This window comes from Syngnathus floridae, chromosome 1 (assembly GCF_059516105.1).
Source record: "Syngnathus floridae isolate MCC-2025c chromosome 1, RoL_Sflo_1.0, whole genome shotgun sequence".
NCBI classification, from domain to species: Eukaryota; Metazoa; Chordata; class Actinopteri; order Syngnathiformes; family Syngnathidae; genus Syngnathus; species Syngnathus floridae.
Genome location: NC_142413.1, coordinates 11057869 through 11070327, shown reverse-complemented (window position 1 = coordinate 11070327; position 12459 = coordinate 11057869). Strand labels below are relative to the sequence as shown.

Sequence of the window (12459 nt, the reverse complement as noted above, 5' to 3'; positions counted from 1 at the left end):
CACTGCACTTTTTATTCAGTGTGTCTGTTCCCTCACTTGTTCTCGCTTTCTTTCTCTGGAACCAAATGTATTTCTTATATGATTTATTCAGACGCAGGGATTGACACTCTGAGATAGCTCTGCACGCTGTGTACACGCTCAGGGTGTGTTCCAAGTAGGAAGAATTTTTCTTGTGAATCATTCAGTGACTTTTTAGACAAAGGACATTGCATCATCATATCATATTCCATGACATAATTTCAGTACAGTTGCGTGTCTTACAATCAGTAACAGAATTCTTTTGTGCCTGCTTCTTTTAAAATGTGTAATGCCTGTGGGGCAGTGGCAATATACTGTACCTATAAATATGTTTATTTTACTCCGCATACACGGTAATCGTGGGGGATAGGGACTGAACCGGCAAATGAATGCAAATATGCCTTCATGGGTGCCGCGCTGTGAGTATAAGCATACATGGTCCACTGTATTATGTATATACGTACAATGGACCCCTGCAGACAAACAGTTTGGTACCTCAAGATTCACCTGTTGGTTTATTTATTTATCTGCAGGGGGAAACCATTTTGTTTGGCAAAAAGCTTATTTGTGGTATATCCCTACTTATTCAAGAATTTTTGGGGAATTAAATTTAATATATACATTTATTGATACACAAAAAATGTATGTTAAAAGTGAGAGGGTGACACTACTTTGCGAATATTCACATAATGCGGGTGGGCTTGGAACCAATTATTCGTGATAAACGAGGGATTACTGTATACTGATGCAAACTAATTCTTTAGCTCCTATTTCAGGGGTTTTCAATTGTTTTTTTCCCAAGGGACCACCATTATAACAAAGAAGCAACTCGAGGACCACTGCTTTGGGGGAATATTATTTTATTTTGCCCCGGAGGAGAGACCTATAAAGTATTTATTAGATAGATAGATAGATAGATAGATAGATAGATAGATAGATAGATAGATAGATAGATAGATAGATAGATAGATAGATAGATAGATAGATAGATAGATAGATAGATAGATAGATACTTTGTTGATCCACAAAACTCCACAAGTTTTGCCCTTTTCTGTTTTGCAGAGTGAAATTTCACATGTCTTTGAAAGGGAGAAATGTCCCCCAGAGGAGAAAGGATTGAAGGAGGGACTTTATAATCCTACTTCTGGTGGGGCATCTGGAGGGAGCTGCCTACTTTAGTACGCCAAAGGACCTGGTCTTAACCTCATTCCCTTCAACATCTGTTGGAGGTTTTTATGTTAAGTAGACGATCACGTGCGATTACGACTTTCACCTGAAAATATCATTGCAGAGAAAGGGTGGAATTTATGGATGAAACATTCTGATGGGATTGGTTCTAAATTCTCAAGGGAGGAAATCTTGTCACTTCAAAGTCAACCTCTTTACAGTCTAAACAAGATTTCGGCAGCACCAATATTGCTCTCCCTGGAAAGATTTTCCTTAGTGATTTTCCCTCCCCATTCTGCACATAAAACCATCGGGAATGAAACATGCAGATGTTAAACATGTTCATATTTACATTTGCAAATCCCCATGTGTGTGCTCAACACCAAGGTTGGCTTAGCCACAGACTCTGCAACTGTGTTGTAAAATGGAGCAAATGCCAATTAAGAAAGGACTAGACAAATCGAGAAGCAACTGCTTGTGTTAAGAGTTTGTTTGCATAACGTCTTCCTCTACAATAAAAAAAATGTCACGGAAGAGAGTTTGCAACAGACTACAATGGGTTTTGGGGGAGAAGACTCAGGATTTTCGGTGACAATATAATGCTTATGGTGTGGTATGTTGAGGACACCACACGCTAAGAGCAGTAAAAACACACTTGCCAGTTTTCGTCATTATGCTTGGGTTAGAGAGAGAAAAAAAAAAAAGAAAATTGTCAGTGCTGAGAGAAGTCAGATGAGGTGGATCGGGCATCGGGTTAGGATACCTCCTGAAGGGCTCCTTGGTGAGGTGTTGCGGCCACTTCCCACCTGGAGGAGGCCCCAGGGACAGCCAAGGACACGATGGAGACGTTACGGCCATTTCTCAATATGAAGAATGCAATATACAATCTCGTAAACTTGCCATGTATGCTCTTTCTAAGAATGGACATGAAAACATTCTTCCCAAGAACGTGGCTTTCTCTGCCTGTGTACATGTCAACTCTGAGACATGTTAACTCTGAGACTTTTAAAATTATCTGTACTGCCGTACTGGCCCGAATATAAGACGGTGTTTTTTGCATTGAAATAAGACTATAAAAGTGGGGGTCGTCTTACATTCAGGGTCTAGATATTATACCCGTTTACACTTATGTGCAGTGGTAAGTTCAAGGTTGCTGGTATCCACTGAGTATGTTGCTGTGATCGTGTGCGTCTTTGTCACAAAGTGAGTATATTCATTTCATTGTTACTACTGTCCTCTGTTGTGCCGTTTGTCTGATCGCGGTTTGCTTCGTTTTTAATCCTTTTGAATGTCAAGGGCGAGTTTTGAAAGTAGCAAGTATTGTATGTTCTATTTGGCACAAGTACAAGTATGTTTATTTTGTTCGATTTTTATAATTAGGGAAGTGCTGTACTAAGTGATACAATGTCGATACATTGAAAGAACACTTCACAAGGGCTTAAATGAATGAATTAATTGTAATAGTAATAACTCCTATAATGGCCACTTTTTTTAGTAGCTTGGTTTGTCAGGAAAAAATGAGCACCAAGCCACAACCTCACCAATCACACCAAAATTCATTTTGGTTCTACATTTTGTAATTCTCGAGAATACAGAAATATTAAACTGAATCAAGCATGATTTCCATGACTGATTTACTATATAGAATCACAGAGTGAAAAGAGCAATGATTAATGAATAATCCCACCCGCATCAGTGTTTGTGAAGAGCCATGTGCTCTAACAGCATGTGGGAAGCAACATGGGGGCTTGAGATCTTTAAATAGCATTGGCCTGATCTGATAACAAAAGACAGAAACTAAACATAGATTACACCAGAGGGAAAGATTCCATTTTGACCCTTCTTAAACTGCATGAGTTGCTTATACTGGTGCACAATTATTTTATTCCCCAGAAAAATCTGTGGTATTACAGGATTGGTGTTTTTTGATTAAAGACATCCAACCACGTGGGATGTAGAATACCCTCCAAATTCCAGAATCAACCATCCACCATAACGCTTAATTTTGCAAGGTCCTGGAGAATTTAAGCATATCCAACTTGGCACTGTGCAAGAAGCAGCATACACCCTGACCAGAAAACCATTCACTTCCAGGGCTGACAAGCTGACACCAACGATCTGGACTGTCTGATGAACCCTGTGAATCTGAGGAGATTCCAGACAAGCACAGACAGAATATGAACATACTATTTTAAAACAGATGTATAGGTTGAGGTGAAAACCTGGCTTGCTGAATTGGCATGATGGACATGTCATCATATCCAGTAATTGTGTAAAAATGCCTTTAATTTAATTAATATCACCTTTAATTCAACTTGAAATAATTCAAGAGATTTGCCCCAAAAGTATAAATATTTAAATATTTGAAATTGAAACCCTTGAAAGATTTAACAGGGCTCTTGCAGTTGCTTGCGTCTTACTAATTGCTGCTACATATTGATCCACCACAAGTGCATATTTTTGCTTTTCCCTGAGTGTCCTCATTCAGCAACTTCTCCAAGTATTATTTCCATCTATCCAGCACAATACAGGCACCAGTCAACAGATTTCCATCTTTGTTCTTAATCAGCCTAATTTACTGCACACTCTATTAGGCCAAGCTTTGAAGATTCTTCTCTCTTGCATACCGGTAACTCTCTAACTGAGCATTCATGTCATAACTTTGCTTTTTCTCTGCTTCCTGCTGTCTCCACCACAGCCCTATGTCGGGTTTTTATGTATTCTTGTCTCCTTTCCTCAGTTCTCTCAGTGTCCCACTTCTTCTTAGCTAACCTCTTTTCTTGTATCGCTTTCTGCACGTTACAGTTTCACTACCAAAGTATCTTTCGAGGCTTTCCTACCAAAAGACATACCAAGTACTCTCCTGCAAGTCTCTCTAATCACCTTGATTCGAGTGACACAGCCTCCCGCAAGCCCCTCCCAACACATTGAGGTCCTGTCTCTCACCTCTTCTCAAAAGGTTACACTTGTACTGTCTCACCTTACACCACATGGGTCTTTGCTCTGCTTTTGTCTTCTTAATCTTCCTCACCACCAGAGTCATATTACATACCACCATTCTATGCGGACACTTCCCGACCACGACCTCATAGTCAGTAACCTCCTTCAAATGCAAGCTGCAGTGTTGTACCTGAATGCGTTCAATGAACTAAAGATCATGAACTCGTTCATATTTTGGATGAATGTCGCTCATTATCTTCTTCTTTTCCCTTCGGTTGACTCAATAAATAAACACAGAATGGTTTCCTTACTTTGTTGCAACACACTTTTTCCAAGACAATCAGACCATGATTTGGCATGGTTCAATAAAAACAAAAAAACAAGTACAGTATATTAGATGTTGAGATTCAAAAACTGCTGTGGAGTTGGTAGATGCGTGGTGCTAATCTTTTTTGTGTAAACAAACAAACAAACAAAAAAACAAACAAAAAGATTTGTTTTTTCATAATGCACAAACTTGATTATCAATGTAATTCTTCGGTAATTCCAGTTTTAAAAAAGTAGATTTATCCCTATTGTCTTAAAAGAATAAACAGATTGCAGGTGTTCCACACACAGACAATCCTTGTCTCCAAATGCCCATTTCAAGGACCTGTGATTTCCCCCGGCCAACTACTTTTTAGTCGCCCGAGGGGCTCTGCTTTCAGTGTGAGAAAACATTCTTTGAGTGCTTTCAATTTCCATGTCAAGGACTGCTCCTCTAAGACGCCGAGTCGCTTCAGTTAGCGGTGAATCAAGTTGGCTGTGTTCACACCCACAACAGCAAAAAACACCCGCTTATAAATGCGGCAAGCTGCGTGCGTCTGTGAAAATACAGAGACCCATGGTAACCCTTGCACTGATTTAGACTGTGCCTTGTGCGAGACATGCACTGAGCATAACACAGCTTGAAAATACATTTCAGTCTTCCTGCACATACACTCTGCTGCCACTTAAGAAAGAAATACGAAATAGTCAACATTTGGATGTTTGACAGAATGTCTGGTACACTTTGGCCTCAATTGGAAAAAAAGTGTCATCAGATACAGCACAGTGCATAAAACATGAGACACAAATCAGCATGGCAATGTATCACCGAACGTCTTAGTTTAATCAGCTTCTCTATGAATTTTTAAAAGGGATACCTTTCATCCCACATCCTGCAAGCGTCATTCTTTGCAAATCCTTCCGTAATGTAATGTATGATCTCAGTATGAGACATTGACATTCTAGTTAGCGTCATGTTTATGAGAGTCTTGCACAGCTTGCCTCCTAGTATGTGTCACATAATCTTTCCACCTACCTTTGCACAACCATTCATTTTTTCTTTCACCAAATTCTCGTGTGCCTGTCTGGCATCTTTTCAGTTTTAAGTAAATTGTTCATGTCATTGGGTCTATCCTTTGCTTCCGTCAAAATAGCATGGGAATTAATGACTGTTATTAACCAAAAAATATTACATAAAGGTAAGTGCAGTGTGTGTGTGTGAGTGTGTGTGTGTGTGTGTGTGTGTGTGAGAGAGAGAGAGAGAGAGAGAGAGAGAGAGAGAGAGAGAGAGAGAGAGAGAGAGAGAGAGAGAGAGAGAGAGAGAGAGAGAGAGAGAATTTTAAAATGTCTTTCACTCTAAGGCACCGGTGTCAAACTCAAGGCCCGGGGGCCAGGTACGGCCCGCCACATCATTTTATGTGGCCCATGATGACAAATTGCGCATCAAATTCATGTCATTACTAGAATTGCAAATTGTCTTCACTTTTAATAATATCTTTTCTTTTTAATATTTGACCAGTTTTTACACGTCTGATTTGAAAACAAGTTATTTTTCAGTTTGTTTTGTAGCTTTTACTGTATATGAGGTGCTCATACATTTAGTTGGGTTGACAGTCACAATGGCCCTGCGAAACAAGCTATCACTACAATGCGGCCCACGAAAAAAATGAGTTTGACACCCCTGCTCTAAGGTCATTTGTTCAATCCAGGCTGTCTTTGTGTCTTACTCTGTTGTGGGCTAGAGGCAAGTTTCAATGTGGTAAATTTATTTTGTATAAACAGTAGCTTAGGGGGATGAAAAGGGGACTTACTCTCCATCAGAAAGCCCTTCTCCATCTCTCTTTCTGTAGTTGAAACATTTTCAATTTGACCCCCAAGCTTGTTAAGAACTTATCTTATAACCACGAGGAGAATGCCAAGCCTGCAGTCTGATGGATGGACGCATGTTTTTGATACAGACACTTTTGCACTGTAGATGCTGATACCTTTTTTGGACAAACATTTCTAGATATTACAAGCTAGGGAGCAAACAGTGACTTTTTCTTTTTTCTTCATCAGTTTTGCTCATTTTTCTGAACAATTACAACAATCTCAATATGCTAAAATCTTTTGGCAAAGCAGTCCTATGAACAACACCGATACTAATGCCCACCTGCCAAGGCATAACTCTCACTCGAATCATTTATCATCTGAACCGCTTCTCCCCACGAGGGCTGCGGGCAAACTGACATCAGGCAGCCAATTACAGCCAATTGCAGGGCACACATAGACACCGTCATTCGCACTCATACCAATGGACAATTTGGAGTGGTCAATCGGCCTACCATGGATGTTTGTGGAAAGTGGGAGGAAATTGGAGAACTCCAAGAAAACCCACGCGTGCATGGGTAGAACATGCAAAGTCCACACGGGAAGGCCAGACCTGGAATCGAACACCGCACTTCTGAACTGCTAACCAATGCTTCTCCGTGACGCATTACTCAAATCAATGTATTGATATGAAAAGTGTTTTCTCATGTAAATAGTCATAAATAGTCAGACCTCAATGTCTTTGAAAACCTTTGGTTTATTGTCAAGTGGAAAATTCGAGTCAGAAATTTGCAGACAGGCAGTCATATAAGCCAAGGGGCAGCCACAAAATGCTGAGAAAGTGATTGTTGTAAATTTAATAAATTGTATTCTAATTCAGTGGAATGGTTTCTCCATTTTTCTAATTCAATAAAACAACAGTGTCTGTAATTACTCTAAGAAGTAGGACAGCTAACCCACTTTTTATGCGGCATACCTGATTTGCTTTCGGCACAAAAACTACATATAAAAATTGTAACAACTCCAATTTCACAAATTGTTCCGATTCATTGACAAGCACCTGTATACTGTAAATGGCACTTTGCTTATCCAATCATGTCACTTGGACAATTGAACAAATGGAAATTGGATCACCAATTTACCCTGCCAATTAGTTCAGTAACTTCATGAACAGACATGCACAATGTTGATAGTATTTGATAGGGTTGTTCTATCAAGTAACAATAAGATATGCACCAGAAAGAGACAGGAGACCAAGAACACAACCTGAGCCAGCAATACTTGTTGCACAACAAGGAAAAGTGGAGCGCTCAGCGCTCCAAGATCTTTCAAAGTTCTACTTCCCCTGTGCTGCCTGTAATTGCATTCAACCTGGTAGGGGGCGGTTCTCACTGTCTCACAGTACCCTACCATATGGAAATGTTTGTGTGTGCATGTGGCAAGAATGCTTGCTGCTTTGAGAAATTACAAGCGTGTTTTTGAATGAAAACATTCGTCCAATAACTCTAATATTATTGAATACTGTACAGAGCCACTGTGGATCCAGCCACACTCTGTACTGAAGGAATTCAAGTGGGTTTCATGTGTCTTGCTAAAATCGTGCCATTTTTCTTCAACTTTCAATTCCTTTTTAACATTTCAATTCCTTTTCCTTTTAACATTTTCAATTCCTTGTATCCATAATATTTGTGTGTGCTCTACGATTGGCTGGGAACAGGTTCAGGGTGTCCCCTGCCTACTGCCCAATGACTGCTGGGATAGGCTCCAGACCTCTGTGTGGAGAAGCAGTACAGGCAGTGGATGGATAATACTTGTGTGCCACAATTTTCAATAACTTCTGATATCAAATTCAATTCAATTTAACAATGAATTGCTGGTGCCATTGTGTATATGAAGAATGTGTTGAGGTGCCGTTTCCATAGTCATAACAAGCCCCTGAAGAAAACCATTACTATGTGGCCCATGACAAAAAATGAGTTTGACACCCCTGCTCTAGGCTTGTACCGTTTTTCTGCCCGTGTCCCTCAAATTACACCAGTAAATACATGTACGTATATATTTGTTCTGCCTGCTTTTCAAACCAAAGTTAAGCCACTTAAAAATGTTCTTTTTATTTTATTATTTGTTTAATAATTACCGTTTTATACCCTTCTCGTGATTCCCAATGACTCTAAGTTAAGATTCAGAACTTTCTACAATTGCTGCTCTGGTTCTCAGTTTTCTTTGAGATTCCATTGAAAGAGGTTAACTTGGGAACATGGAAATGATTACCTAAGAGTATTTGCCATTGCGTCATTTACAATGACAGTTTGTTGTTGTTGTTTTTATTATTCCATAATATACTAGTTTTAAATCAAATGCATAATTTACCTGCATGCAGGTGTGTGTGTCCTTACATGTCAGTTTTCTCCCACAAACCTGTGCTTGTCATGTCTTGTTAAACAAACTCAGACAGGCTGTCACCGAGTAATGGGTTTAGTCTCAGCTTCACACCACAGAAGAGCACTAATTATTCCTCTGATTGAATTCGACGACTCACTTTAGCCACAGTGCCGTATTAGTGACAATATTTAAGGAAGAATGACCAGACAGGATGGGACAAGTGAAGACATGTTACAGGGTAAGCCTAGTAATATGTGAACTCTTGTTTTTGTTATTGTTGGTTGATTGATCCAAACAATGACAAATGCAAACAACAACAAAAAATAATAATAGAAATATTGATTGATTTGAAATGCACTAAAATATTTTGCTTCTTCAATGGATCATAGTACAAATGAACTTTGTAATTTGAGTGTTTATTGTTTTAGACTACAATTTTACTTTCATCCTTTACATTTTAACACAAGTACATTTTTGGCTGTTGGCCATGTGTGTCATGGAGAAAAGTATTGGACAGGGTGCAGGTGGAGCAGAGACGTAACAGTAGATGGTTCAGCAAACTCTGAATTTAATCAGTGCAACTTCTTCCCACTCCTTCTCAGATGTGTAAAATTGCATCTCTGCTCCTTATGTGCTGTATATTGTATTTTGTTTGCACCAAGTCTCATGCAAAGTCATAATTTACATGACTTTCACTTAGATTTATTGTTTACATGTTTGAAATAAAAAAAAATATTAATACATTCATTCATTCAATCATAAGTTTGGGTTGACTTACCATGAGATGGGAAATTGAGTATCCAGTTCCAAAATCGCTGATATAATTTTGGTAAATCAATTCTACCTTGAGTTAAGCTGGTGCACACTGATACCTTTAGTCATCGTGGTAACCACGGAGAAAAAAAAATCGATCCGCATACTTCACACATATTGGATTGGAGGTTTTAATGACGTCATACGATGACTACAAATCCGTTCTCATGATAGAATAACATCTCCGCGGCAGCAAAAGAGAGAAAAGCAGCATGGGGGGTAAACTGCTGACCGAGTGAATGGGCAAGTCAGAATGCACTCATCCAATTATTTGAGATTCAAACGAAAATCTTAGCACATTTGCTGGATAAGTGGTTTTGAATTATATATTTTTTCATATCAGTGCAATCCGACAGGAGGGAAACGAACTTGGCTGTAGCTAAAAATGAAATATAAGAATATAATTCAGAGAGGTAAGGCATGTTTCACTTGGCAATAATTGTGTGCCTCCCAAGTTTTATTCATATTAGATTTTTTTTGTGACATCTGAGTTGTATTAAGCCAACAGAACGAGGGCAGAGGCCCGTAAACCAGGTGTGGGAGGGTGCACCCCCTGCACCTCTGGCCAATGTGGAGGAGCTGGCCCTGAGCCAGACTCTGGGCATCTTATCACTGATGAGCGCGTTCATCAGATGTTTCTTTACAGGCAAATAAATGTGTCTATGTGAGATGTAAGTGTCCACATGTGTAGTTGCATTTTATTCATCTCACCCTGTCTCTCTTCCTATGTATCTTTACGACCCATGGTGGAGTAAGTGATTAGATGCAAAATTACCTGAGGATTGGATGTGACCTACTACCTGCACCCCAACCCCCTTACAGTTGTAGATTGTGTTCTCACTTTGATTATTATATTTGATATATGTGGCTGCAGAATGTTGTTGATAAAAATGATGGATGTGCATGTGTAACCATACCGCTCCAACATAATCCCCCCCAGGGAATGACAACACTTCAAGATGGGGTCTGAGGAGCCTCCACGCAAACAAGGGCGCGCAAATTAATTGTGCCTCGATGTTGATCGGATTTCTTTCAAATGATTAAGACATATCTTACGCTCGGTAAAAGGGAAGAGGCAAGGGTTTCCTGTAGAAAAGCTGCTCGGGAGCAGATTAGCTTCACAGTACCGGTTGCCATGGTGAGTGACTCTGAGTTTCACTTACCTCTCTTCTTGGAACTAAAATTCCGGAGATTTCCTGATTTCTTAACATACTTAACATATTCAGTTACTAAACTTGCTTTCTGGATTACACCCCTGAAGAAAAAGCAAATGATGTTTTCTGGTTCAGCCAATATGAAGCGCGACACTCGGTACCCACCCCCCCCCCCCCATCCCATCTTGTGATTGGCTCTCTGTCAAATTATGATATGATATGATCATGGTATGAGTGAGTATTCATAGCAAAGTTATACAGATAATTGTAATTATAGTAAAGTACAGAATGTCAGTACATTTCCCATCTCTGAAAACTGGGTAGAGGGCATGTTTCCTGGGAAATAAACAACAGCTAGGGTGCCATTTGTTTTGTTTTTTCCAGACAGAAGAAAAATCTGCTGCAGTCTCTCACCTATTCTGCAGATCAGATGCTTCAGTTATTTGCAATGCTGATCTCAGCGATAAGTCTTGAAATGACTTTCAGCTTTCGTTGTTACTTTGAAAACATATTAATAAAGAGAATATACTGTAGGTTCCAGTTCAAGTACGCTTTCATGCATCTAAATGCTTACTTTTCAGGGGTCAAAATAGCACCAAAGCTAAAAAGCCACTTGCTTAGTTGTGAAATTCACATACAAGTGGTACTTTAAAGAACTAGTACCCCAGCTTCTAAGATTTTCTGAGTTGAGTAACCTTTTTATGGTATCTGCAGTGATCCCTGGTTTATTGCTGATAATTGGTTCCAAGACGTGATAGATGGAAATCCGCGATGTGGTCAATATTTTTACGATATCCGCACAATACTTTTATGATTCTATTTTTATACAATTTCTTACATTTTAAAGCACATTTTAAAGTTCAACTGACTTTTAGAAACATTCTTCAGGACTTCACTAAAACTCACAAAGTCACAAAGTACCGTATTTTTCGGAATAAAGGTCGCTCCGGGATATAGGTCGCATTAGCCATAAAATGCACAATAATGGGAAAAAAAACATATATAAGTCACTCTGGAGTATAAGTCGCATTTTGGGGGAAATTTATTCGACAAAATCCAACACCAAGAACAGACATGAACGAGCAACAACAGGCTAAATAAACGATTGGTATGCTAACGTGACATAAACACAAACGAAGAGGTGGAAGAGAGCTCCATAGAATAGGACCGGGCATGCGTAAAAGCCATGTCCAAGCCCCATCCACCGTCCTCGGGCAGCCACCCGGCTGAGTGTCGGCCCCCGACTTCCGTCCACGGAGGTGAAAGAGAGCTCCGTAGGGTAGGACCGGGCGTGCGTAAAAGCCATAATAGTTTTTCAAACCTCCTGTGTCACTCTAAATCATTAAATCCTTCAAACTCTTCGTCCTCCGTGTCACTTACAAACAAAGCCGCTAATGATACCGGTAGTACGTGGGGCCCTTTGTCATCTTCGTCATCCCGTGATCAAATCTTTGTCCTTTATGTAAACAACCGCCGCGCCGCGCCGCTGACGTCACTTGAAATTCAAATTACAGTAATCCCTTGCTACATCATGGTTCGTTTATCACAGTTTCACTTTTTCATTTTTTTAAATTTTGAAAATTTATGAAAAAATTCACATATAAGTCACTCCTCAGAATAAGTGGCCCCCCCACCCAAACTATGAAAAAAAACGTGATTTTTAGGCCAAAAAATACGGTAATTAATCCCCGCAAGCCCGTCAATCTGTAGTGGTTCGTCTGCCTCGATACAAATATGCTGCCACCTGGTTCTGTTATCCCGTTTGCCTGATCCGCTGTGTAGCGCAATGCCTGTTTCCTGATTTGCTGTGCAGCGAAAGCCTGTTTTTATGATCTGCTCTGGACTCTGTTTGGCTCGACCTCTGCCTGTC

The 12459-nt window shown here is 39.8% G+C and overlaps 1 pseudogene; it reads right to left on the bottom strand.

Moving 5' to 3' along the window:
- Positions 1-3184: 3184 nt before the first annotated feature.
- On the bottom strand, positions 3185-4228 carry LOC148404055 (uncharacterized; annotated as a pseudogene).
- Positions 4229-12459: the final 8231 nt, after the last annotated feature.